General features: G+C 39.5%; 1 long non-coding RNA gene across 2 annotated transcripts; it reads right to left on the bottom strand.

The window, feature by feature from the left end:
- Nucleotides 1-1,958: 1,958 nt before the first annotated feature.
- LOC130543398 (uncharacterized) lies at nt 1,959-10,499 on the bottom strand. Of its 2 annotated transcripts, none has more exons than XR_008958711.1 (3): nt 10,241-10,499; nt 9,809-9,893; nt 1,959-5,799 (listed from the first exon to the last, which is right to left on the bottom strand). It is a non-coding gene; the product is annotated as an uncharacterized LOC130543398 (long non-coding RNA). The 2 variants fall into 2 exon arrangements; XR_008958712.1 differs by lacking the exon at nt 1,959-5,799 and adding an exon at nt 7,191-7,646.
- Nucleotides 10,500-26,564: the final 16,065 nt, after the last annotated feature.

Genomic DNA, 26,564 nt, shown 5'->3' with positions numbered 1-26,564 from the left:
TTATTGTTCAGCACATAGCGGATGGTTTTCAAGATCAATAGTTTCCAAGCTTTTTAAAAAAGTAATGCTAATCTGTTTTCAAAGATAATCTTGTGTAAAAGCCCAAAGTACTTAGCAAGCGGTAAACGGCGGCTCTGCCTAAGGCTAAAGCAGAAGCGATCGCCAGGGCCCAGGACTCCACTCCGGCCACCCAGACTGCCTGCCTTTTCTGTATCTCTCTCTTCTCCTGCTCCAGAGGATTATTCAGAGGTAGGGATTCCTTGGAGTCTTAGAGGTTCTGTAAAGACTCATTTAAATGCCATATTTATAGTCTTCCCAGTTTGCTGCTCTCTGATCAGTGATACCATTCACATCTATTTGCCTGGATAGCAAATATTGGTTTCCTAGTGGGAGGAAATGATAATCCCTTTTAACCAATACTTAGTACCCTTCACTTTGGTAAATATCAAGTTAAATTAGGTCTTGTTTTTTCCATGGTAGGTGAGCTGTTAAGCTGGGCATTATTTATTACCCTTTCCTGAATGCAGACATAGAATCTCTGCCCACAATTTGAGAAACAGGGTTCAATAGTAACAAATATTTGGTCAGGTTCTGAATAAGAAGTTACTTAAAACTTTTTGGTTCTGGATTTTAAGAGAGGACAAAAAAATCTGGACATCTTCCTAACTTTTAGCATTTTTTACAAAGATGTCTTTTTCTCATCCACTTTTAAAAGTGATTGACGATCTATTGGAAGTTAAGTTCTGAGTCACACTATATATTTAACCACTCATTCTGAGCCATTACTGATGTCTTGGGTTCTGTGCTCTGAGGACCGTTTTGAAGATGAAACTGAACACTGAGTTCTGAACTTCCTGCTACTTCTGGCCAGACCCAGAACCACAGTGTACATTACACTGTAAGACTTATTAGTGATGGAGGGAAGAATACAATGCCTTTCCCCAAATGTGTTTATTAATTCTTGGTAGGAGACTATAACTTCTTTAAATATGAAAAGTATGCATATATTTTTTATAATTTTTATAATCTGAAATGAATATGAAATCTCATCATCATTAAGAAAAAAAGAGTTAACATAATTCCAATGCCAAATAATAGGAAAGAAAAACGGTCCACATCATATCAATCAACCAAATGTTTCATAACAATGTGTTGGTAAATTACTATCATTATTTAGTATAATTAAGAATTCTATAATAACACTTGTTAGTTTACTCGATTCAAGATTAAAAACCACCAAAATGGGCATTATTAATGCTGCAAAAGTTTGTTTTGTTTTGTTTTGCCTGGCCATAGTATATTGTGATGCTCACTGGAAATACAACTTCAAGGGTTAAGAGAAATAAACAGGGTCCAAAGTTTTCTGTGATTCTGTAGCCCTTTAATCATAGTGCTCCTGGAACAGAAGAAGAGTGGGGATGGACTAGAACAGCTTCAGGGAACTAGCTACTTTGGAACACTAAACCATAGTCCCTGAGCAAATTCCATTTTAACAATAGCCACAGAGTCCTTTCTAAAGTATTGCCTCATCTTTAATATTTTAAACCCAATGCCTTAAGTGATATACTGGTTATTTTCCTCTCTCTAGATGATTCCTGCTTTGATGAGTTACTTTATGTCTCAGGGTTTCAGCACATGGTCTGCTGGGTATGGCAAAAACATTTCACATTTGCCTGCTGAGATTTCTGTATACTTCTGACAAGCTGTTGGATTTAGGGGTAAAGCAGATTTTCTCTGAATGTGCTTCTTTGTTCTATCTTGGGTTTTAAAATAATTTTCTTATAAATCCTCAACCTTTTTTTTTTCTTATTGAAAGTGAATGAAAAATAAGCAGAAACCTTATTATAGCTTAGTTTGGGCCTAAGCAATACAATAGAAAAGCTTTGAAAATCCATAATCTTTGTGACTGAAAAGTTCATAATTTTTGGTTTCTTACAAATTAAAGTTAAATAGCTCTGTTGTGGGAAAACTATAACTTGAAATATCGCTTTCCAAGGTTTGAGCATAGTAGGTGCTTACCAGGTTCACATCAATTATTTTCTTCTGAGGCCATCAGGAGGTTCTTCCTCCATCTACCCACAGAATTATTATTATTCCAAAGTAATCCCTGAAACTCTCACAGACCTGGAATAATCATGCTTCATGAGCATCTGATTTCTTTACTTACTAAACTCTGAAACTGGACTTTCAAAGTCATCATGGTATTTCTTCTTGGGAGAGGGGCGGAGAGGAGCACAGGGTGTGGCAAGGAGCATGGGCTTTGGTGTTACCCAGACCCATGTGGGAGCCCAGTGCCCCCAGAAGAGTCACTGCCCCTCCCTTGCCTCTGTCTCCTCCTATAAAACGGAAGAAGTAATACCTACCTCTAAAAGTGTCCGTGAAGAAATGAGATTACCTACGTAGAGTGTGGTTCGGTAACTTGCAATGGGAAAGCTCAAGAACTGAGCATTGCTATTATTGTTGCCATTAATATCCAGCGTGTGAAGTATCAGAGGAGAAAAACAAAACTTAAGTGTTAATGTATTTATAAAGGTGTATCTTCTGTGTCTGTACTAAGTTAGCACTTTTTACAGGTGATATGGAGAACATGAGAAACCTGTCATTTTCTAGAGAGTATACGGAAGCATCAGATTTCAACATTAAATTATCAAAAAATAATTTATTGTATATTTATATGAATATGGAACCAGGAATAGCACTGGGAGGGGAAATGCAAAAACAAAAAAATCCTGCGACTTTATGTAATATCCACTCAATCCTTCTAAGATTCTGGGTTAAACAACAATAGTTTAATTTTTCCTCTGGCCTTTAAGTTTTACCCTGTAATACATTTTGCTGTCACCACAGGTAATAAGTTTTCTATTGGAAAGAGCCAAATGAAGGTCATATCACACTTTTTAATACTCTTTATTTTAATGATATTCTATAAATTTGATAATTAAATGAATCAGCTTAATAAGGCTATGAAACCAGAGTAAAGCAAAGGGCAACTTAGAAAAAAATCTTCCTAAAACATACATGTCAATGATAAGCACTATCCCAGTTTACCCTTATAATATTACCTAGAAATTTTAATATACTGACTCTTGGCTCCTTCTTTCTTACTTGTAATTAAAATCACTCTATCCCAAATTACTTTTTAGAAAAAACTTAATCCTCACCCTTTCCCCTTTTCCTTGCACCATTCTGCAGCTGCCTTGCTTTTAACTTCTGCCCTGTTTTCTCTAGAGCTCCTTGTCTAACATCAACCAAGCACATCATTGCCTAAAATCTCCCCTAACTTTCTTCCTCACTTAGATAGACTGGCTTAATGCAATCTTTCCTTATTTTTAACTCATAGGATATACAGTAGAAAATCACTATATTATTTAAGATTTTGTCATAACAAGTAAGAAATTATACTGTAATTATTGATATGATAAGGTTCAAATCTAACATCTTGCTATTTGTTTTCTATTTTTTCCATCTATTTTTTGTTTCCTTTATTCTCCTCGTCTGCCTTCTTTTGTATTAATTGCACAAGTTATATTATTATAATTTACCTCTTTTGTTAGCTTATTAGCTGTCTTTTGTCTTGTTATTTTAGGGTTGCTTTGGGGTTTACAGTGTATATCTTTAACATGTCAGTCTGCCTTCAAGCAATATTTTGGCATTTTTACATAGTGTAAGAGTCTGTGAATATTATATTTCTACCTCCCCCCTCCCAGCCTTGTGCTTTTGCTGCCATCATTGTACTGCTACTTATTTTATAGTTACCATAATACATTATTATTTTTGCATAGCAGTTATCTTTTAAAGAGATCAAATAATAAGGGGAAAACCATCTGTTTTCCAGTGGAGATGCCCTTTCTGTCTGCTCTGCATTCTTCCATGCAGATCCATATTTCCCAGTTGGGTCATTGTCCTTCCGCCTGAAGAAATTTCTTGAGCAGTTCTTGCAGTGAAGGTCTGCTGGCGATGAATTCTTTCACCTTTGGTATGTCTAAAAAAGTACTTATTTTGCCTTTGTTTTTGAAAGATATTTTCACTGGGTATAGAATTCTGGATCATGGTTTTTTCCCCATTTATAGGTGTTGCTCCAGCATGTTCTCTTTTGCACTGTTTCCAGTGAGAAATCTGCTGTAATCTTTGTCTTTGTTTCCTTCTACCTAAGGTATCTTTTTTCTTTCGCCTTTGGCTCCTTTTTGGATGTTTCCCTTTATCACTGGGCGTGGGCAGTTTGAACATGATCCTCCTCTGTGTCATTTTCTTTATTTCCTGCACTTTGGCTTCATTGAGCTTCTTGGTTCTGTTGGTTTATACTTTTCATCACATTTGAAAAATTTTCGGCTGTTATTTCTTCAAATATTTTTTTTTCTGTTCCTCACTCTCTTCTCCTTCAGAGACTTCAGTTACATGTATATTAGACATCTTGATCGACTTTTTAAAAATTTTTTCTTTTCTCTCGGTTTTATTTCAGATGGTTTCTATTACTTTCTTTGAGTTCACTAATTTTTTCTTCTGCAATGCCTGCCTAATCCTCTGTAATTCCGTGCATATTGTTTCATCTCTGGAAGTTAGAGTTGGGTCTTTTTGTATCTGCAAGGTCTCTATTTCATTTTTTGATGATGTGGAATATAATTATAATAACTGATCTAATGTCTTTGCCTGCTAATCCTAATTTGGTCAGCTCTGGGTCAGTTTCAATCGATAACTTTTCTACCTGTTATAGGTTATATCTTCCTGCTTCTCTGCATAGCTGGTAATATCACATTGGGTATATTATGCATTTTAACTTTTTGGATGCTAGATATTTTTGTATTTCCATAGTATTGTTGGACTTTGTTCTAGGACACAGGCTAAGTTACTCGGAAACAAGTTAATCTTTTTGTGTCCTGCTTATAAGATTGGTAGACAGAAACAGAGGAGCACTGAGTTTAGAGCTAATTATGCCTACTATTAAGGCAAATAGTTTTTATATATTCTCTAGTCCCCTCTAAACCTTGAAGATTTTCTGTCTGATGGGCAGGGCATGAGCATTATTCCTAGCCCTGTTACTTTGAATCCATTTGGGTGGTTCTTTCCCAGCTGAAGGCATATGCTTCCTGGCCAAAGGTAAAATTTTCTCCTTTCATGGCTGTGCTTATCAGTACACAACTGAATATCTGAGAGGACCCTCTGCAGGTTTCTGGGGTTCTCTCTGTGTGTCTCTCTTCTCTCTAATACTCTTTCTTATGAACTCTAGCTGCCTTGGTTTCCCTGGACTCTCAGTTCTACCTACCTTCTAAATTCAGGGATTCTTCCAGATTCCATCCGAGTTCCCCCTTCCTGTGCTGTGACCTGGAAATTCTCTGAGCATACCATACTCCAAAGCCATGAATGGATCAATAATAATAATAATAACAACAACAACAACTTTTGGACTTAATAACTTATGAACTCTATAACTTATAGAGACAAGAGTCTCATGATACACAGAAAGACTGGAATCTCATTCTCCAAGTAGGCATCTCCCGAGGCAGTGATATTCTTGATTGTACATGATCCTACATGAGCAGGAAAAAAGCAGTTGGAGGGGGACAGAGAGAAAGGGTTTTGAGGGAGTAGGCATAGCAAAAATGCATGAGTTCCTCATGGATCATATATCAGGAGAGCAGAACTTTAGCCATCTTGCTTGTACCCCAGCGAGATGGGAATTCTGCCAGTTGAAGTGACCCCAGCAGCAAGAAGCAATAGTGTACACCATTCTTGAGGCTGTCGAAGAAGTGGTTCCTCTGAAAGCTACCACAGGTTCCCCTACTGGAACCAGCAGATGGACATCTGTCAGATAGAGCGCACAAATGCCCAGTCAACATTAACCAGAGAAGCAGTGACGTACCATGATTTTGTAATGGTTCAACTAAATAAAAAGACTGATGGCTGTTTCCTCTCCTCCCTGCCCTCAAGCCCAAGAGAGCTTGAAAAGGGAGAGGAAAGGAAGAGCAGTAAAAAGGCAGCTCTTAATCCCGTCTTTGTCCTTTGAGCCACAACCAAGCCAGGGATATTTGGAGGGAGGTGAAATTAGAGTTTTTAACTGAAGTTGACTGGAAAGTTACGTATTTACCTGAGTCTGTTGGGAGATCGATGGTTAGAGAAAAATAAAACCACTTCATGTTTGTTTCCCAATGACTTCAAACTGCTAGATAAATTGGTTACATTTTTATCCCTAGCACATAAGAGCTATTTGCTAAATTAATCAATAAACCTTGGTTATTTGGAATTGTAATTTTTAGACGATATGAGTAAACAATGCAAATAAAAATATGTCAGGACTGAATCTTAGCCATTAGGCAGCCACCTGGATGTTCCCCCATTTATTCTGGTCAATGGAACTCCGTCATATGAAACTGATTCTTGAATATAGAAAAATTATTTTTAAATTTTCTTTCTACTATCAAATTGGATATTACTTTTGTGTTGTTTTCAATATTTGTGATGAATTTCTCCCTTTCTCTACATTAGGAAAAACAAGATGGTTTTACATATATCTGTGTGACAGTTCTTTGCTGTAAAAAGATAAGTGACCTACTCAAAATAACCCACACCCTCATTTAGCATCAAATGTTAACCCATGAATTTATACCACCCCATGTGATAGGTAGACTCCTTACCACTAGATGGCCTGATCCTCTCAAAAAAAAAAAAAAAACAAAACAAAAAAAAAAACAAGCAATTGAATATTGGAGATTCTACACTAATTGCCTTGTAAGGAAAGTGAACCTTGTAAATTCAAGTAAGTATATGAGACTGACGTATTTTCATTGCAATAAATAAGCTTTAATTGACTTTTCTTAATATTTTAAAAAAATATTCCCACTTCTACTAATACATTTTAATTAATTACTCTCCATTTCATCTTTTTCCCACATGGTATGTGCTATTTTTTTCCTAATGCCTTTTAAAATTCTCAGAATATCTTGCTATGTTAATCATTAGGAATAAACTAATTCCCATTATCACACATTTTCCCAAAACACATAGTTATAGTTTCATCGTCAGGAAGATACTCATTGTCTGAAGCATTTCATTGGGGGAGGGGGAAGGAGACTTCATGGTTAAAAAAAAAAAAAAAGTCCATTGCTCTTCCATAAAAATCCTTTGGAGTTCATAAAGCATTAAAATTCTTTAATAAATAAATACTTTCGATATAATTTTCTTTTACATTCATAGAACTTGCAATTATTCGGGGCTGAGGATTAATTCTGCAGCTAATTTGGAGACCTCAAATCCCTGTTCCTCTCATAGTACAAGTTGCCTTTAGGTTATTTCCCTGCTCATTAGTACCTCGACCACAGGACGGACAAGGAAAACAAAAGCTCTGCTCTTTTCGAAATGCACTCCTGGAATATAAATGACTGGGGCTGCAATAACTCATGTCCTTTATTTAGAAAGGAAATAGATAGAAAAGAATTAAAGATGAGATGTGTCAGGCACAGCTTTCCGTACCAAGCCCCACAGGCATAGCAAGGCTGAGACAAGTCCAGCTTTTAAAAAGCAGGAATACAAGATCTCTTGTCCAGGTTCTTGGAATTTTCCTCCATTCATTCTTGTGAGCATGATTAAAACTGCCTGATGTTTGGCGCTTTCCGTGATCGTGCCATTTTGTAAGCCCAGAAAGGTGACACCACCTGTACACAGACAATATACGTGTTTCTATGAAACCTCCACTTTATTATATATTCCTGTACAGTTTGGGTACTTCTTATCTTTGCCAAGATTCCAGAAATTGAGCCCTGAGGGGATGCCGAGGTTAGAGCTAGGGCAAATGACCAAAGTCAGGGTTACTAATCCACGGGGGTAGAAACGCCTTGGAGATACTTTGCTAAAGCCATCCTGGCTGCGTTCAGAAAGTAAAGTTCAGACTTGCTGAAATATTTCCAATTAATCTATGAACCACAAATACATAAGATAATAACAATTGCTTTCTGGAGTTCTTAGAGGTATTATTATTATTATTATTAGAGGATTACAGATGTAATCCTAGTACATTAAAAGATGCTCAAAAACCTGCTATTGTCATTAAACTGAGCTCTAATAAAATATAGTCAGTAATGACAATAATCTTTGCTATTTAATTATTTACAGTACCTACTAACCAATTTATATTATTATTGGATAATTTAGAAGGTATCTCAGAACCTGGCAGTATCTCAGGGTCCTTGGCCCCCCATCCAGTCAGTCACCATTATCCATTAGAGCTCTGAATGAACCCAGCAGTCCTATATAAGCTAGCATGACTGGCCCCATCCAAAACCCCTTAGAATTTCTATCAAACTTAATCTGACCTCTCTGCCTTCTGTATCTTTTTATGACCCTTTCATATCGTGATTCCACACCCTCCACTATCTCCATGGATTACTAACCCTGACTTTGGTCATTTGCCCTACCTCTAACCTTGGCATCCCTTCAGGGCACAATTTCTGGAATCTCAGCAAAGATAAGAAGTACCCAATCAGCCACTTTCACACTTGTGGGAGGCTTGTCTGATGGCCAAGGAAATTCAGGCAATCAGACTTTACTGATTCTGATGAAAGTAGCAGACACATTTCAAATTAGCTTCTGCAAAAGAATTTATTGGCAATGATTCTGACTCCAGTTCCAGTGTGGAAGTCAGGAGTCCCCACACTACCAAACAATTCTTCTATACCAGCTGCGTGTCCTACAATTCAACTCATTTCAGACACTATCCACCTGAAGATAGCATCAGATCCCACAGGTTAAGGGTTCAGTCCCACAGGACTCTCCCCCTCCACCACCCTTCAGAGGCCAGTCACAAGCCCTGATTATCACTTGTGTTTCTGAACAACTGGCTGTAGATTGGAGGGTCTAATGCCCCACTCCCTTACTTTCAATTAATTTGGTAGAATGGCTCACAGAACTCAGAGAAACAGTTGACTTACTAGATCACCTGAGTAGTGTGAAACTGAGTAGCTCATTTGAAATAGAGTCAGGAGGCCAGAAAGGGGAGCTCCCATGCCCCACCACTTGGGATCAATTGCAGACCCAAACCGGAAGAGTACTTCACATTCCCAACATGAAAAAGCCTACTTTACTATTCCAGCAGGAGGAAGGAATAAATTCTCCTTGTTTGTCAACAAGCTCAGCCAATAAGAAAATGGTACAACTCAGGCAATGACAATCCATCATCTTCCTGAACTCTCAGTTTCCCACAATAGACTTTCAAAGCAACTTCTCGTAATTTCCTCTTGTTCTCTATAAAGTAACAGTCCTCTCCTTTGATCACTGGACTTGACAATAGTATGACAGAGCTTACATGTCTGACTTGAAACTCCTCTGCTATTCCTGAATAAACCCATTTTGCTGGTGAAATAACTAGCTGTTTTAATTGTAAGTTCAACATTATAAAAAGACCTCAGGGTATAATTTAGGAACAGGCAGATGGCAGAGATATATAGGACAAAGTAAACAGAGGGCACAGAACTTCTGTGACCTCTCTGAGCACACCACTCTCCACAAATCTCCACCTGTTGACTAACCTGGAAGTCCTCTGAACCCTATTCTTTCAGGGGTTTATGAAGGCTTCACTTCATAGACACGACTGATTAAATCAGTGGCCATTGGGGACTGATTGGATCTCTAGCCCAATCCTTCAGGTGGGAGCAGGGGGAACTGAAAGCTCCAACTCTCTAATCACATGGTTAGTTCTCCTGGCAATCAGCCCCCACCCTTAGGTGGGGTCCAAAAGTGCTGCCTTCAACGTTATTTTTATGTAGCCAACATAGCTTTCAAATTAATACCATCTTTGTTCATGGGAAGATTTCAAACTTACCAGACGTCTCAATCCAAATTGCAAATTCTCAGGAAAGGATATGATTGGCCCAGTCTAGGTGGATTGTCCACCTTGGAGCAATCAGCTACGGACAAGAGACAGACTCATGTAATGCAAATATAGCAATCCAGGGTCCACTCTTATGTTCTCAGAAAAGAGATGTGTCATCAGATACCCTGAATGGTGTCTTTTACATGGTATCTCTCCTGTTTTCCCCTTATTTTCTGTTATCATGCTACCATTCCTGGCCCTTCAAGACAAGTAGACCTGCCCATTCATTCCTCCCCAATACTTTCCTTTCCTTTCCTTTCTTTTCCACCTCTGACTTCTTTCATTCACTTTCACTTCTCTCATTTTAACTTCTTGGTTCATACGTCAGCTTCTGTTTCTGTTCCTGGTCTGTTTCTGATTTCGTACCCTTTGACCACTTACCTGGCACATTGAACTTCAATTTTCTTCTATGATTTGTGCCTTAGCTTTCTTCTCTTGACCCAGCAAATCCACTGACCACCTCAGATGAAGGATCCTGTTAATAATCACTAAGCTCCCTTGGGGAGCCTGGCTGGCTCAGTTGGTTAAGCGCCTGCCTTCGGCTAGGGTCATGTTCCCAGGGTCCTGGGATCCAGTCCCACATTTGGCTCCTTGCTCAGCAGGGAGTCTGCTTCTCCCTCTGTCTCCCGTTCCCCCTGCTTGTGCTCTCTCTATCAAATAGATAAATAAATAAATAAATAAATAAATAAATAAATAAATAAAATCTTAAAAAAATAATAATACTCACTAAGCTCCCAGAACAACACTCCCTGGTCCTTTGCCCATTTCAGCAATGGTCCCATGTAAGGGGAGAGAGAGAACACAAGCCTGTTACTGCTTCCAAATGAGTACAATATTCCTAGAACATTCCTTTGATCATATCATTCCTTGCCTCAAAAATTCTTCCGTGATTATTTAGCCTGATAGTCAAAGGTCTTTCAAAGTTAGGTTCCAAACTACTTTCTCAACCTTTTCTCTCATTATTTCTTTACGTGAAGGTTCTAGTGCATGCACATTCCCTAAATGCTTTGCACCAAATTGTACTGTGAGTCTGTTGTATGCCTGGCACATGGGCTCTATATATACTTGTTGCCTGTGTAAATAAATGCACAGCAAATGTTGGTCTGGTGTAAGTTGTTTTATTTGACCCCGAACAGTTTTCAGTGTATAGCTGTATGAGAGATGTGAGAGATTATACTGAATTGGTACTGACCCTATGGCATACACTAGTTTTAATATTTTTCTTTTTTCTTGTTTGTTTTGGGTTTTTTTTTTTTCGGTTTTGATTTTTAAACCAAAATTCCGATGACAACATATTTCCTATTTGTCTTTTTTTCATAAAAATAGAGTGTAGAATAAAAAGGGAAAATATCCTAGCTATTTGCATATGCTGGTTGTGTGAATTCCAAGATAAACAAAAATTTACTGTATTCCTAAATCCGTCCTTTACTAAATGCCAGGAACTTGAGCTGTATTGTGAAGCCATCTGTAATTTTTTGCCCCTAGGATCTTTTGGCCTCTGGACAATACTGTTGCTTATCCTCTTTATCACCCCTAGCCAAGTAAAATGAGACAAAGCCTGTTTTGTATGCAATAAGGGGAACCACTTCAAGTTAAATTCTTTAGAGTCTGTTCTCACATTATTTTGTGTCACAGATACAAAATACCTTGACCTTCATTCTTTAAAATCTGCCTTTTGGAGGTCAGAATGAATCACAAACACTAAAAAATGATTTAAGTATTATTTATTTGCTAATATATGAAGATACTCTATTGTCAAAGAGATGTTTTACTCTTAAACACTGTCTCTTTTAGCTCACCACATAAACCAAACTTTAGTGTGGCCATCAATAAATATTTGTTAAATGAGTGAATAAATGAGTAAAAAAGTAAGAGAAATGTGCATTGTTAGTCAATGGCAGCCACATTATTTTTTTTTTAAGATTTATTTATTTATTTATTTATTTGGGAAAGAGAGAGAGAGAGAATGGGGGAAAGGGCAGAGAGAGGGAAAGTGCGAATCCCAAGCAGACTCCCCACTGAGCTCAGAGCCCCACCTGGAGCATGATCCCAGGACCCCGAGATCATGACCGGAGCTGGAATCAAGAGACAGCTGCTTAACTGACTGAGCCGGCCGGGGACCCCAATGGCAGCTACATTAAATGGAGTTAGATACAGGTCAAATTTTAAAAGGAATTAAAGAAAATAAAATACCTAATAGAGTTAACTAAATTCATTCTATTTTCTTCATTCCATAACTATATTTCTCCTCTTTTCTTTAAAAATGAAAATTGTATTTAAAAAATTTTGATCTTCAGAATTTTCGATATTTACATTACCATAAAAAATTAAATGCTATTTACTGCTTCTATACTGGATTTTTTAAATGCCTTTTATCATGGCATATTGATCTTTAAATTATTTTATTCAATTTGATAACCATCATGTATGCAAAGGGGTGTCGGGGTAGGGTTGGCATGGTGTCTCGGCCTGAGTTCCTAAAATTGATGCTGTGATAATTTTTGGATGAAGGTTTCTTGGGTTTGTTTTGTAGTGGTAAAAACCTGTCTTATTAAAGGGCCATTCGATCCTTGCTTTTTTAAAAATCATAATCAAAATCTCTTTAAAGATTTTTTAAATTCCAGAAAATGTTTATTATATATGAGACTCATTCATGAAAGTTATATTCCAACAGCTTTTCACTTATAATATTAGAAATCATACTGCCAATTATTTTTAATTTATGATATATTTTTGAGCTCTTTTAATATATCTACTAAGACTGATAGCTTACTAATAGACTGAGGGTCCTTACTCTATGTCAGATATTATGTTGGGGGTTTTATATAAATTATCTCACTGAGTCCTCACAATAACCCTATTTGTGCCCATTATGCAGATTAAAAAACAGAAATTGAGGAGCAAAGCAAGGTTCTCAAGATCACACAGCTGACAAATGACAGGACCAGGATTTGAAACCAGACTCATCTGATGACAGAGCCTCTGGTCTTCAAATATGCAACATCACAGTGGGGTCGTCCTACTAGTAACACAGTCCCGCTTGGGGGCATCTCGGAAAAGCAAAGCATTGAGGCAGAACTTTCCTTTGGCATGCCTTCAGGTCTTCAGTACAGATTAGTATTTGCCTGCTTGCCCAGAGACAAATGGAAACTGTACAACAGAAAACAAGTTAGGAGCTATTGCATTTTTAGGGTTAGTGCACTGTGGTAGCTCCTACATCCTGGTACACCAGACCCTATGTCCTTTGGGAAATGGGTTAAAAACAGCCTTCCTTAATTATGGAAAGAAAAGATGAAAGAGAAGTGAAGTCTGGAGAGCTGCTTTAAATTGTGTGTGAGGATGAGAGGATGACTGTTTAAGGAAAAATAAAGGGACCCTCTCTACCCCAACGGGAGAAAATATCTACTTCCCTACTGCTCATGCAAGCATCTGGATTTTCCTCTTTACCTGGTCCTGCATGAACCTGACACCTCTGGGAGTTTTTCAAAGTTAACTTGTTCCCAAATGGAATGCAAAGGAACAGCATGCTTTTACATTTCTGTTTGCTGGTTTAAGCCAAGAATGATGCTTCTAGATAGCAGTGGGAGTTGGGTATGTGGCTGAGTGCAGCACGTGGTCCCTTAATTTTATTAAAGTTCCATCCCACAGACTGAGGTTGTTAGATGTCATCCTAAGTGCGTGTTAAATATTTCTCACTTGTGAACTTCGACCTTAATTTATTCTAGACAGGCCATGTGTAGCTACTCACTTTTAAGCCCTGACACCAACATTCCTCTTGTGTCAATGTTTCAGGTCATACTCCTTGGGCATCAAGTATTCCCAGAAACAGTCTAGCATTTCCAAACATTTTTTTAAAGACATCACTGATGGCTCTTGGAAAGAAAGACCAAACTAGCATGCTAAAGTGCAATCTCTAAAGCTGAGTATACAATAGCTTTTTAAAAAAGTTTTTATTAAATTCCAGTTAGTTAACATATAATGTAATATCAGTTTCATGTGTACAGTTTAGTGATTCAACACTTCCATGCAATGCCCAGTGCTCTCATCACAAGTGCCCTCCTTAATCCCCATCACCTATTTCACCCATCCCCCACCTACCTCCCCTCTCTGATAACCATCAGTTTGTTCTCTATAATTAAGAGTCTAAGAACACAATAGCTTTTTAAAAGGTATTTTTGCAATACTCTGATCCAGTTTTCCCCTCATGTTAAGTTACATAGATTTGCATTTCACACACACACACACACACACACACACACACACACACACACTTTCTCTCTCAACGTCTCTCTTCTGGGAATGAGCCTTCGGTTCCTCAGCCCTCTCTCATACCAACCCTATCACTACACTGAAAGTGCTTTGTTAACATCACCAGAAAATTTTATATTGCTAAATTCCAGTATCTCTTTTCAGTTCTTTTGTTGTTGTTAATCCAATTAAGTTCCCCATCCCCTTATTCATATAGCAAAACATACGGAAATTTAGTCCAAACAAATGTTCTCTTCCACCCACTCATGGGGGATAGATGCGGCATGATGCAGAGGATTTTTCCAGGACTCCTCAAAGTCCCTAATAGGACATGCTGCTGCCAGTGACCATGTCTGCCCCAGGTGGAATCTTGCTAAATCCAAGACACTTAACTGAGCAATGCTGAGCCATTTTATACTTGGAACTTACATCACCATGCAAAGCACCTACATGCTTTTCTTTAAATAGTTTCTGATTTTGGTTTCCATGTAAGTCCACTCCTGATTTTCTTTCAGCTTTTTTTGGCAATTCTTTCTTAGTCTCTTATGTCAGCTTCTCATCCTCAACCTAACAATTAAATGTTGGTGTTCCTCAGAATTCTGTCCTAGGCCCTCCATTCTGTTCTCTATCTTTTCCCTGAGAACATATCATCAATTCCTATGACTTCGGTTATGAATACACTGACAAATCCTAAGTTTATACCTCTGACACAGATCACACTTCTGAGTAACAGATCTGAATAGGCCACTGCCTATAGGACATTTCAAATTGAATGTCTCAGAGGCATTCCCAAATCATCCAGTACGTCCAAGGGTAAACTCAGGATCTACTGTTCTTTCCCTCAGTATCTGGTTCCATTATTCATCCAGTTACTCAAGTCATAAACCTCAGGGTCATCTTTGATTCCTACTTCTCCCTCATACCTCACATCCAATCAATCAACTTTTTAGATATGATTTACCACTGTCATTATACAACGGAGAGAGCACCCTTGACTACAGATGCAAGCACCCTAATTCTCCGGATGGGTATATCTCCTTTATGGATCATTTATTACTAAACACTGAGCTGAAGAAGACCACATCTGTGACAAAACACCCCTCCCCACCTCCAGTGATGGTAGTTGACTGCCAGGGGGCCCGGCAATAATACCAGCTATAGGTTATGTGCAGTTCCTGACACTAACACCAACTCCATCCATTTCCCTCTCACATATGTATGACATATGAAGCTCTCCTTCTCTAATCCTTACTCAGATTTCATATTCTAAGCAAGTATTCCAGTGTTTGGGACAGTTTCTAATATATAGATATTCTGGCTTTTTCCATCAGTCTTTGTGGGCTGATTAATGTGAGCCACTAACGACAAATAGATCTATGTTGTAAGTGTTGATAAAATCCAGTTTCTAAATCTGCGGGGCTGAGAGCCAGATCATAGGCTGTGGTAAATTCACCGAGATAATCCATCCTGTGGGGCCTCTTGAAAGGTAGCCAATTGATCTTGCCTGGAGATACCCATGTGCTTTCCATTTGAAATGTCTCTGAGGTCTTCTTGGGAAGATGCCTAAAGCCCATGAAACATTAGTTGAAAAAAAATACAAAACTTCTTGACTTAGTATAAGACATGCACAGACTTCCTTTAGTGATGGGGATTATTTACAAAAATATGCTGAAGTCTGGGGTAGCAAAGGGAGCTGCTTCACCAGCCATTTAGAGCACCTGGATCTGGTGTCCCTCCTATACTATTAATCATAGTGGGGTGCCAGGGTGGCTCAGTTGGTTAAGTGACTGCCATCGGCTCAGGTCATGATCCTGGAGTCCCAGGATCAAGTCCCCCATCAGGCTCCATGCTCAGCTGGAATTCTGCTTCTCCCTCTGACCCTCCCCCCTCTCATGCTCTCTCTCTCTCTTTCTCTCTCTCATTCTCTCTCTCTTAAATAAATAAATATTTTTAAAAATAAAAATAAATAAACATAGTGGCTACACAGATTTAAGAATGTGGTGTTTCTCGTAATAGTAACCTAAATATAAATGCCTTTGTTGGGGTGCCTGGGTGGCTCAGTCAGTTAAACATCTGACTCTTGATTTTTGGCTCAGGTCATGATCTCAGGGTCATGAGATTGAGCCCCATGCTGGGCGTGGAACCTGCGTAAGGTTCTCTCTCTCCATCTTCCTCTACTCCTCTTCCACTCCTCCCTACCCCCTGCCCCCACACACTTTCTCTCTCTTTCTCTAAAAGAAAGAAAGAGAGAAAAAGTAAAGGAAGGAAAGAAGGGAGGAATGAAGAAAATCTAATGAAATCATCTAAAATCTTGTCCTTCCCCCAAAAAGGAATAACCGCCCTATGAAACATGCCTTTGGGGTCAGGTTTGTGACAAGTCATCTCTGAGATGACACAGCCCAAATACAGTTACCTCTGGCACATGCAGTGCCTATCCAGTCCAGGGCGCCATGGCTAGGACACCACATTGGGCTCACAGAAAGCATGCTGCTAGAATCATTGGAGCTTATGCAGGAAAGAATTAGTCGGGCTCTGTGTATAGCAGACATTTGAAGGCTTCAGGGACTCCTCCAGTGGCTCATCCAGCAGAGAATACAAACTGCTTTAGGAATTTAGAAAGATGAGAAGCAATGAGGTAAAAATAGACAGAGGTCTTCAGCCTTCCCTGATTGCAAGAGTTGAGAAGGTAGGGCATTCCAGGAGACAAGGCTTGACCACATCAATGAGCTTTGAAGAGACCAGCCTGCAGAGGGCAGAGTGCACAAATCAGGCCCTCAGGAATACAATTCAAACAGGGGTTTAGTAGCAGATCGTACAGGGCCGGGAGAGCCAGGAAGAGGAGTTTAATCTGGAAAGAGATCAAGAGTCAGGAAGACCAACCAGGTGACTATTGTAACAACCAGGGCCTGAGGATGTGAACTAAACTGATTGCTGTAAGAAAGAGAGGCATTCTGAAAGGAAAACGGTGTAGTGGAAAATAACCCAACCCACAGTTATAACCAGCTGTCATGCAGAAGAGATAGTGCAGGCCCAGCACCATGAATATCTTGGTGGGGTCCATAAAACATATTCCTAAACACACTCCTTGGTTTCATTTCATCACACAAGCCTTGATTCTGGAACATTTTGCTGTTCCCTATCTGAGCTACAGAACTTTTTGCAAAAGAAAGATTTCTGGGCTTCTAGAAAATTGTTGGCCCATTGGGCAAGGAAATTATCCTGGCTCCTCCTCTCTCTTTGTCTTTCATATATCATCAGTCACCAAGCCCTGCAGATCCCAAACCTTCCTCGTATGTTCCCTTTACTCCATCTCCACCGCTTCTGTTTTCATTGATGCATTTGGGTTCCTGCCATAGACATCTAGAAAGTCATCCATCTTCCAGTCTGGCCTCTTTCCAATCCATCCACCACACTTCTATCAATGAACAGATAATCTCTGTAAAACACAACTCCTATTATGTCAATTCCCACTTCAAAACATTCAATAATTTCCTACTAAATGTGTTTAGGATGAAGTTCAGTCTCTTTATCTTAACATACAAGGTTATCACAATGTGGCCCAGATGTTGCAGGCAAATGTATTTTTTTTTTTTTGGCCACATAGTATTTTAATACATCTGGGAAAACTCACATCAAAATCTATATGTTAGGCTTCTCTCAAAAAATAAAAAACATCTGGCAATATATGGGCCTGCCTTCACAGTGGCAACATCAGGCTACAGTAAGGAATAGTTGCTCATTTGGACCCTGTCTGTGCCCTCTGGTTTGTCACAGTCTCCACTCTCCATGTTGTATTTTGCTTACCTCTTCACTCGCTGACCTCGTCTGCCTAGCAGCCTCTGCATCCATTTTTGTTTGTGACCTGTGGATACCCTCCCAGCATCTCCTCCCTCCCTTTGGAACATTCTGCTTTTACCCCAACCCATCCTTTACCTATCTAACCCCAACTTTTCCTTCAAGACTCAGTAGAAGGGCTCCCTCTCTAACTTCCCTTTGTTTCCAGGTTCATTACTTTGCCCCTTCTCTATAATGTTTAACGTTTGTAATCTGACTTTTAATGCCCCCATCGTACCCTATGTCTGCCCTTTCACAGTACCCTATTGTACTGTGGTATAGGTAACGATTAACTTCCTTTCCACACTAGATGATAAATTCCTTGATAGATTTGAATTTCCATTGCTTAGCATGATGTCTGCTATATAATAGAGCCGAATAAATATTTGTTAAGTAAATGCTGTTGAAAAAGTTTGTTTTTCAACAAACTAGACCTTATAAAGGACAGTGTAAAGAAAAGGAAAGAGCGTGAGTACTGAACAATTAACAGGTGAGAGAAGGATCTGTGAAGGAAACAGAGAACCAATTTGGAGGAGAATTTGCAATTTATACAGTCTCAGAGGCAAAGAGAACAGAGAGTGTCAAGTTCCAAAGAAGGGACACTCAGGACCATCAGATGCCCTAGAAAGACCAGAGATGGTGGAACAGCATAGTGTGTTGAGAAAGCCCAGGCTTGAAGCAAACCAAAATCCAGCCCTCCGTTCCTCCAGCAAGTCACCATAACTACCAAGCTGTGACTCTAGCAAGTCACTTACTCAAGTTACTTTGCTCTTTGAGACTCAGTTTCCTAATTTGTCAAATGGAACTTACTTGTCAGGAAGGGAGCAGAGACAGGAAGTCAAAAACAGAGAACTATTCTCGTTTAAAATGGTACCACTCATTGCAACCCCTTTATCAGTGTGTGGCAGATGCATTCTCTATCAATTTCCCACAGAACATCATGTAACGTGGAAACCCTCAAGACTCGGGCATTGGCAGTGGTAGCCAATGGAATTAACAGTGATGCCCAGCACAGTTAGTGGTTCCTATGAGAAGCGGCAGTGGAGGACAATGACAGGGCTCTCACCAATGCCCAGAGGAAGGAGGACGAGTGATCCACAAGCCGCAGCAGCATGTGCGTGGCAGACACAGGGGAACCCAGCGAAGACGGTGGCAGGCTGAGCTGGTCTGTGAGTGCATGCAAGGCCCTATCCGAGAACCCCCAAAATAGTTCAGGAGAAGGAGGGAGCTTTGAAGAACAGTAGTAGGTAAGACCAAGAGCTGGAAAACCTCAGGTTACATTATCGTGGACAGTTGGGAGGATTCAAGGTAATGCATGGAAAAGCACCTTACAGAGTGCCTGGCCCCTTGTAGGTACTTCATAGGCACTCTGTAGAGACTCAGAAAAGACGACTAGTATCGCTGTCACCAGTAGGCTGTCATTATGATTAAAACTAATCCTCACAAAGACTTTGTCACATAATCTTCCTTCCACTTACTTTTTATAAGCATTAGGCTTTACCTTTCATTGCCAGTGTTTACCTCATTCTAAATAATTCAACCAAAAGTCCAGGCTTCTTTTGCCTTCCTGCCCATTTGTGGACCCCATGTGCCCCCTACGTTATTCTTTCTCCTGTCCCAGATCCCAATGTTGCAATGCATCAGAGAAGTCCAACAGAAATTCACTTCACTTAGCCTATAAAACAACCCTTCCGGTCTTTTTTTGCAATGGAAAATATGCCGTCTAATTTCTTACCCCTTTCCCCCAGGCAGAATCTTCTAACCCTGAGAGTTTCCACCAAACCTCGAAACTCTGGCAATAATAATTTAAGGAGGGCCTCGTCAGATCTTCACTTTTCCTGTCTCTTCAGTAGGAAATTGAAGTATTTTATTTACTCCACACATGACCTGTGGAAATAATCGAGTTCCTTCATGTTTCTAATGGCCGCTAGTGATAACTTAACAACCAAAAGATAACAAAGTACTGGAGTATACTTCATTTAAAAAAAAATAAAGCTCATATTATTCTTATATGCTTGTCCTGATAACAGTTTGATTACAAGTTACACTATCCAGTTTCACTATATTGTTCACAATTTTAAAATATTTATCAACTTGGCCATGTTCTACAAGTTCCCCAAAGCAAAGAACAATTACATTTTATTTTTGAAATGTTATAAATTATTTAAAAATTAATTATTCCATAATGTTTACAGAATCTCTTAAAATTGTTTGGATATTAGGCCTACATAAATTTGACAGAAGTAGAGTCAATATATTTTTCCATCAAGAGTGATCTTTACTCTGTGTAGAAAACCCAAAATACTCTTCCAAAAAATTGCTAGAACTGATACAGGAATTCAACAAAGTCGCAGGATATAAAATCAATGCACAGATGTCAGTTGCATTTCTATACACTAACAATGAAGCAGAAGAAAGAGAAATCAAGGACTCAGTCCCATTTACGACTGCACCATAAGATACCTAGGAATAAACCTAACCAAAAAGGTAAAGGATCTGTACTCTGAAAACTATAGAACACTTACAGAAGAAATTGAGGAAGACACAAAGAAATGGAAAAGCATTCCATGCTCACAGATTGGAAGAACAAGTATTGTTAAAATGTCTATGCTCCCCAGGTACCTGGGTGGCTCAGTTGGTTAAGCAGCTGCCTTTGGCTCAGATCATGATCTCAGGTTCCTGGGATTGAGCCCCACATCAGGCTCCCTGCTCAGCAGGGAGTCTGCTTCTCCTTCTGCCCCTTCCCCCCCCCAACTCGTGCTTTCTTGTGTGTGCTCTCTTTTTCAAATAAATCTTTAAAACAAAACAAAACAAAAATGTCTATGCTACTCAAAGCAATCTACACATTCAATGCAATCCCTATCAAAATACCATCGACATTTTTCACAGAGCTGGAACAAACAATGCTAAAATTTGTTGGAACCAGAAAAGACCCTGAATCGCCAAAGGAATGTTGAAAAAGAAAACCAGTGCTGGAGGCTTCACAATTCCAGACTTCAAGCTGTATTACAAAGCTGTAATCATCAAGACAGTATGGTACTACAAATAGCCAACAGACACATGAAAAAATGCTCAACGTCACTCAGCATCAGGGATATACAAATGAAAACCACAATGAGATACCACCTCACGCTGGTCAGAATGGCTAAAATTAACAACTCAGGAAGCAACAGATGTTGATGAGGATGTGGAGAAAGGGGAACCCTCTCACACTGCTGGTGAGAATGCAAACTGGTGGAGCCACTCTGGAATACAGTATGGAAGTTCCTCAGAAAGTTAAAAATAGAGCTACCCTTTGATCCAGCAATTACACTACTAGATATTTATCCAAAGGATACAGAGTGATTCAAAAGGGCACATGTACCCCAATGTTTAGAGCAGCAATGTTACTAATTGCCAAAATATGGAAAAGAGCCCAGATGTCCTTCAGAAGATGAATGGATAAAGAAGACATGAGATAGATAGATAGATAGATAGATAGATAGATAGATAGATAGATGATAGATAGATAATAGAATATTACCTGGTCATTTAAGAATGAAAACTGGCCATTTACAATGATGTGGATGGACCTAGAGGGTATTATGTTAAGCGAAATAAGTCACTCAGAGAAAGACAAATACAATATGATTTCACTCATATGTGGAGTTTAAGAAACAAAACAGATGAACATAGGGGAAGGGAAGGAAAAATAAAATAAGAGGAAAGCAGAGAGAGAAGCAAACCATAAGAGACTCTTAATTATAGGGAACAAACTGAGGGTTGCTGGAGGGGAGGTTGTTGGGGAGATGGGTAACTAGGTGACGGGCATTAAGGGCACGTGATGTAATGAGCACTGGTTGTTATATGCAACTGATGGATCACTGAATTCTACCTCTGAAACTAATAATATAGTATATGTTAATTAAATTAAATTTAAATAAAAACTTTTTAGAAAGAGTGATCTTTAAATATACTGTACAAGTCGAGTGAGACATTTGAAAGAGGAACTATAATGCCATGTACACAAAAATGAAAGAAGAAAGGGGGTTGTTCGAAACACTAGAGTTAGTTCAACAAGTTCTAGGTTGCCTATTGACCTCCTGACTCTCTGACCACTCTTGACAACGTGATGTCCTAAGAAGCCGAGAGGTACTACAGAGGATCAGGAAAGTGGACTGAAGCAGGGAATTTGTGTTTACTGGAAATCATCATGGCTTCAGGTATCTTATTTTTGGTCTTCAGAATCTAATCAACTTCATAGGGCATCAAACACATACACATGCATGCCATCTATAGATAACATGTGCAAATTTGACGATTTCTCTAGAAACCATCCTAGTTAGTGGAAGAGCACCTCAACAGTTGAAAGTAGAACATTTTATAGGCAGCATATATTTTTATTTTACTCATAGATAATTAAAAACTCCAAAACTGATGGTATGAAACATAGAACCGCAGATGATTTGAGATTCTCTTGGCCACTACAAATTGAATGGGCAAAAAGATTTATGAAACCACAGTGATTTATGTGAATAATGAAACAATGGGGAAATGCCTAAATAGTATACCCTTATTTATTTATACTGAAATTATGATTTTTTATATCAAAGTAACTGTTGACTTACATAGTCCTAGAATTAAAAACAAAGACCTTTTTCAATCTCAGACTCTTGGGTGATTTTGTTGATTTCTTTACATCAGGAAAAGTCTTAGCAACTAAGGTTTTTGGTGTCTTTAGCTTAGCTGCAAATGGGAGTATTTTAACAGGCTTATACAAGTAAAAAAGAGGGTGACCACATAATTTATTGTCTAAGCCATGACAGTTCTGAGAAAGGGGCACTAATCAGATGGCACATGAGACAATGAAGCATCAAGTAGGAATGTCCCAGGAAAACCCGCTCCTTCTAGTCTAGCTAGAGACAAATCCCTTCTCCCATCTCAGGCTTCTATAGGTATTTCTCAATTTCGGCCTGTCCCACCCCAGGGCACTAAGGTAATATTGAGGGAGAAGTCCATTTTTGACCCTAATTTTCCCCCAGTTCAAAGAGGCTGGCTTCATCTTGTCTTTGAGACGTTTCTGCATCCGTAACATTCAGCACTGCCTGCAGGTCCAGCATCAATAAATCAAAAGCATATCAAAATTACACACAACACACCTGTCAACTGGAGAAAAGATAAAAGACTATCAAAGACTAAAGACAAAAGAGATTGCAGGTTATCACCTGATGACTTTGTTTAAAATGTGGTGGCATAATATCGATGAAGTATTAATAGATTATTTTTCTTTGACACTTTCTCATCTTTTAGCATTCTCCTCCTTCATTGCCTTAGGGAAGGGGTGTTACAGAAGAAAGCAGATTTTAAAAGAGCCTCTTCCTAGCTTTTGAGTTTCAAAACCTTGGCCCTGAGGGAAATTGAACAGACTCTGGCAGTTTTTTGAAAAAAAAAGAAAAAGAAGAAAGGAAACAATGATAACCTGGCTTCAGGCCTGGAAGGTAGAAGGAGAAGAGAGTCTGAAGAGGGAAGCAATCAGAGCTTAAAAGCTTGGGGTCTTTGAGAAAAGGGCGTCTGCACTTCCTCACTCCATCCCTGGGTTGAATTGAGACCTGTGGGAGTCTACAGAATTCTGGAGAGGTCTCGTAGAGTCAAGAACAGACATAAAGTTCTGCAGGTGACAAGACCCTGGAGAAGAACTAGCACCTTAGACAGCCTCACCCACATGCCCCAATGTGGTGCAGAAACCATAGAATGCCTTCTGTGTGCTCAAGAGGTCACAGAAGTGACAAATGATCCCAACACCTTGCAGTTTTCCACTGCCCGGCATGCATGGGAGCACCTGACTGAGAAGCAGTGTACGTGCTACTGCCCACAAGGAACCTGAACCCAAAAGGCTATAAGAATGAACTTGAGAACTGAGTCAACAACATACAGCCCGCATGGATCACAGACTGAGGACCCAATGAGGTGATGGTAGCTCCAAAGGATATCAGTTTGGCCAGATGACATCAAGGATCTAATGTCCAACCCTAACCTGACACCCTAGGACTAGAACATAAGTACCACCTTGGGAAAGGGGAGGAGAAACCCCAATTTAACTGACATTATGTTTTTGCCATCCAAGGAGAAGACTCAAAACAGAACTTAAATTGAGCTAGAGAAAAAGAAAGACATTTACATTTCTTGTACATACGTATTTGTGGATGAGGTTTGAACCCACTACCTATAGAGCAGGACACGCCAGGTCACAGAATCACAGTGCCAATCTACTCAAAAAGAACAATGGAGGAAGAATATAAACCAGAACAGCCCTGAATCTAGACCTCCTTTGCTCACCCAATGAATTCAAATAGTCCCCTGCTCCTCTACTCCTTTTATATTTTTAAATTAATTTATTTATTTCAGAGAGAGAGAGAGAGAGCACACACAAGCACAAGCAGGGAGACCGGCAGAGGGAGAGGGAGAGAGATAATCCTCAAGCAGACTCCCTGCCAAGCGTGAAGCCCAACATGGGCCTCCATCCCAGGACCCTGAGATCATGACCTGACCCAAAACCAAGAGTCATACGCTTAACTGACTGAGCCACCCAGGCACCCATTTTCCAATCCTTTTAAAGCCACGTTAATACACTTCTCAATACACTCCTTTAACAAGTCCTTTCCGTTCTGCTTCCATGACATCATCCCCTTCTTTCTATTTCCACAGCCACCTCCTTAGCCCCAGCCCTCATCATTTCTCTCTTGCACCAATATGTTAATAACAACAACAACTACAAGCTAACATTACTTGGGCCTCATTATGTGGCAGGCATTGTACTGTGTGCTATATCTCTCTATTACTTCTTTCAACTGTCACATCAATCTTATGAAGTAGGGTCTATCTTCATCCCCATTTCACAGATGAGAAAACTGAGGCATAAAGAAGTCAAGTAAATTATCCACAGCCATACAACTCAAAAATGATGAAGCCAGGCAGTCTGGACCCAGGTTTAAATCACTGCACCACACCCCTCCCTTTAGTTTCCTCACTGTTCCTGCATCTGTGTGTCTCCCCTCCACATTATTACCCATGTACTCTTTCTAAACCATACATCTGAACAGAGTACATCTTAAATAAAATCCTTTAATGGCTACCCATTACTTTTAGCATAAAATTAAACGTTTTAGAAAAACGTACAAGAGCTGACATGATCCAGCTCCTGTCTACTTGTCCACTCCATCCCATGGGTCTGTTTCCCTGCCACTATAAAACCAGTGACAGTTAATCCCTGCCCCAAATGAATGGACAAGACACACACACACACACCCCAATTCCTATTTGTTCCTTTGAAGAATCCACTAATGTGCTTCCTGGTTTTAGAAGCACCTTTTATCATCCTATCCTAAATATATAGTACTAAATTCTAATCACAAACATTTTTCTCTAATCAGTGATTTTGTTTGTTTGATTTTTTGCTCCCTGTACTCTAAGTATCCTAAAGTCAAGTCTATATACTTTTTTTGTTTGAATTGGGCCAGAATGTAGCAGGTACCCAATACAATTACTAAATGAAATAATCGATCAAAATACCTTTCATAGCCCCATCTTTTCTGCCTATTTCAATAATAATTTCACAAATATAAATTGTGCACCTACTAATTGCCAGGCACTTTGACATATACTTTAAGTCCAATTTTCCCAGCAATAGTGTAAGATAGATGTGATCATTCCAGTTTCAAAGATAAAGAAAACGAAAGCTAAGAAGTACGTATAGCCTAGGATGCAAGGGGCACCCGGCTGCCTCAGCTGGTGCAGCATGAGACTCTTGGTCTTCGGGTTGTGAGTTTGAGCCCCACATTGGGCACAGAGATTACTTTTTTAAAAAAGAATAGAATGCAATAATAATATATTACTTGCAGGGTTTTTTGAGAATTAAAGATAACACAAGTATCAAGTACCAGATCCTGAACATAAGAGTAACTCAATGACTGGTAATCCTTAGAATTTTTTATCAGTGGTAAGTGCCAAGGTTTATTAGTGTCTCCTGATTATATGTCAGTGCTGCTCCAGGTCTCCCACAGCTGCTCAGAACTTAAAATTAATGTCTCATCTTCCTTTCCTCAGGGTATTGGCTATTACTTCCTTTCCTCGGTGTTCATTCTAATCCTTGGTGCTATCCTTGGTTCCCACAAGGTCCACATGTCTAATTTCGAGAGCTCATTCCACAAAATGAGACACAGCTCCCCTCTAGAGACTTCTTGACCTCGCTTTGGGGAATACATTCTTACATTTTTCCCAGCATTTTAAAACAATTTCCGTCCTGGCTTTAAAAAACTGAATGCTGCCCGCTCCTTGTCATTTGGGAGTTGATGAGTTGCAGCCTTGCCTAAGCACAGTCAGGCTAGTACAGTCAGGGAATGCTGGGAGAGAACCAGCTGGCTTTTCTCAGATGAACCACGCAAGACTCCCTCGAATGCCGGTCTCGCTTTCCAGCCCCTCTCGCTGGCACCTGGACATGCTCATGCTCTGTAATGTTAATGGAGTACCATGCAATATTTACTTCCCGTGGTGGAGTGGGGCTGACTCTGCCCCCCACAAATGAGCCGACCCTTCTAGCACGCCAGTCCCAACCATGACCAACCCCGACTGCCTGAGCCCCGCCTGA

This window comes from Ursus arctos, unplaced genomic scaffold (genome assembly GCF_023065955.2).
Source record: "Ursus arctos isolate Adak ecotype North America unplaced genomic scaffold, UrsArc2.0 scaffold_12, whole genome shotgun sequence".
NCBI classification, from domain to species: Eukaryota; Metazoa; Chordata; class Mammalia; order Carnivora; family Ursidae; genus Ursus; species Ursus arctos.
Note: the sequence above shows the minus strand (reverse complement) of the source record. Positions and strands in the feature narration are given on the sequence as shown.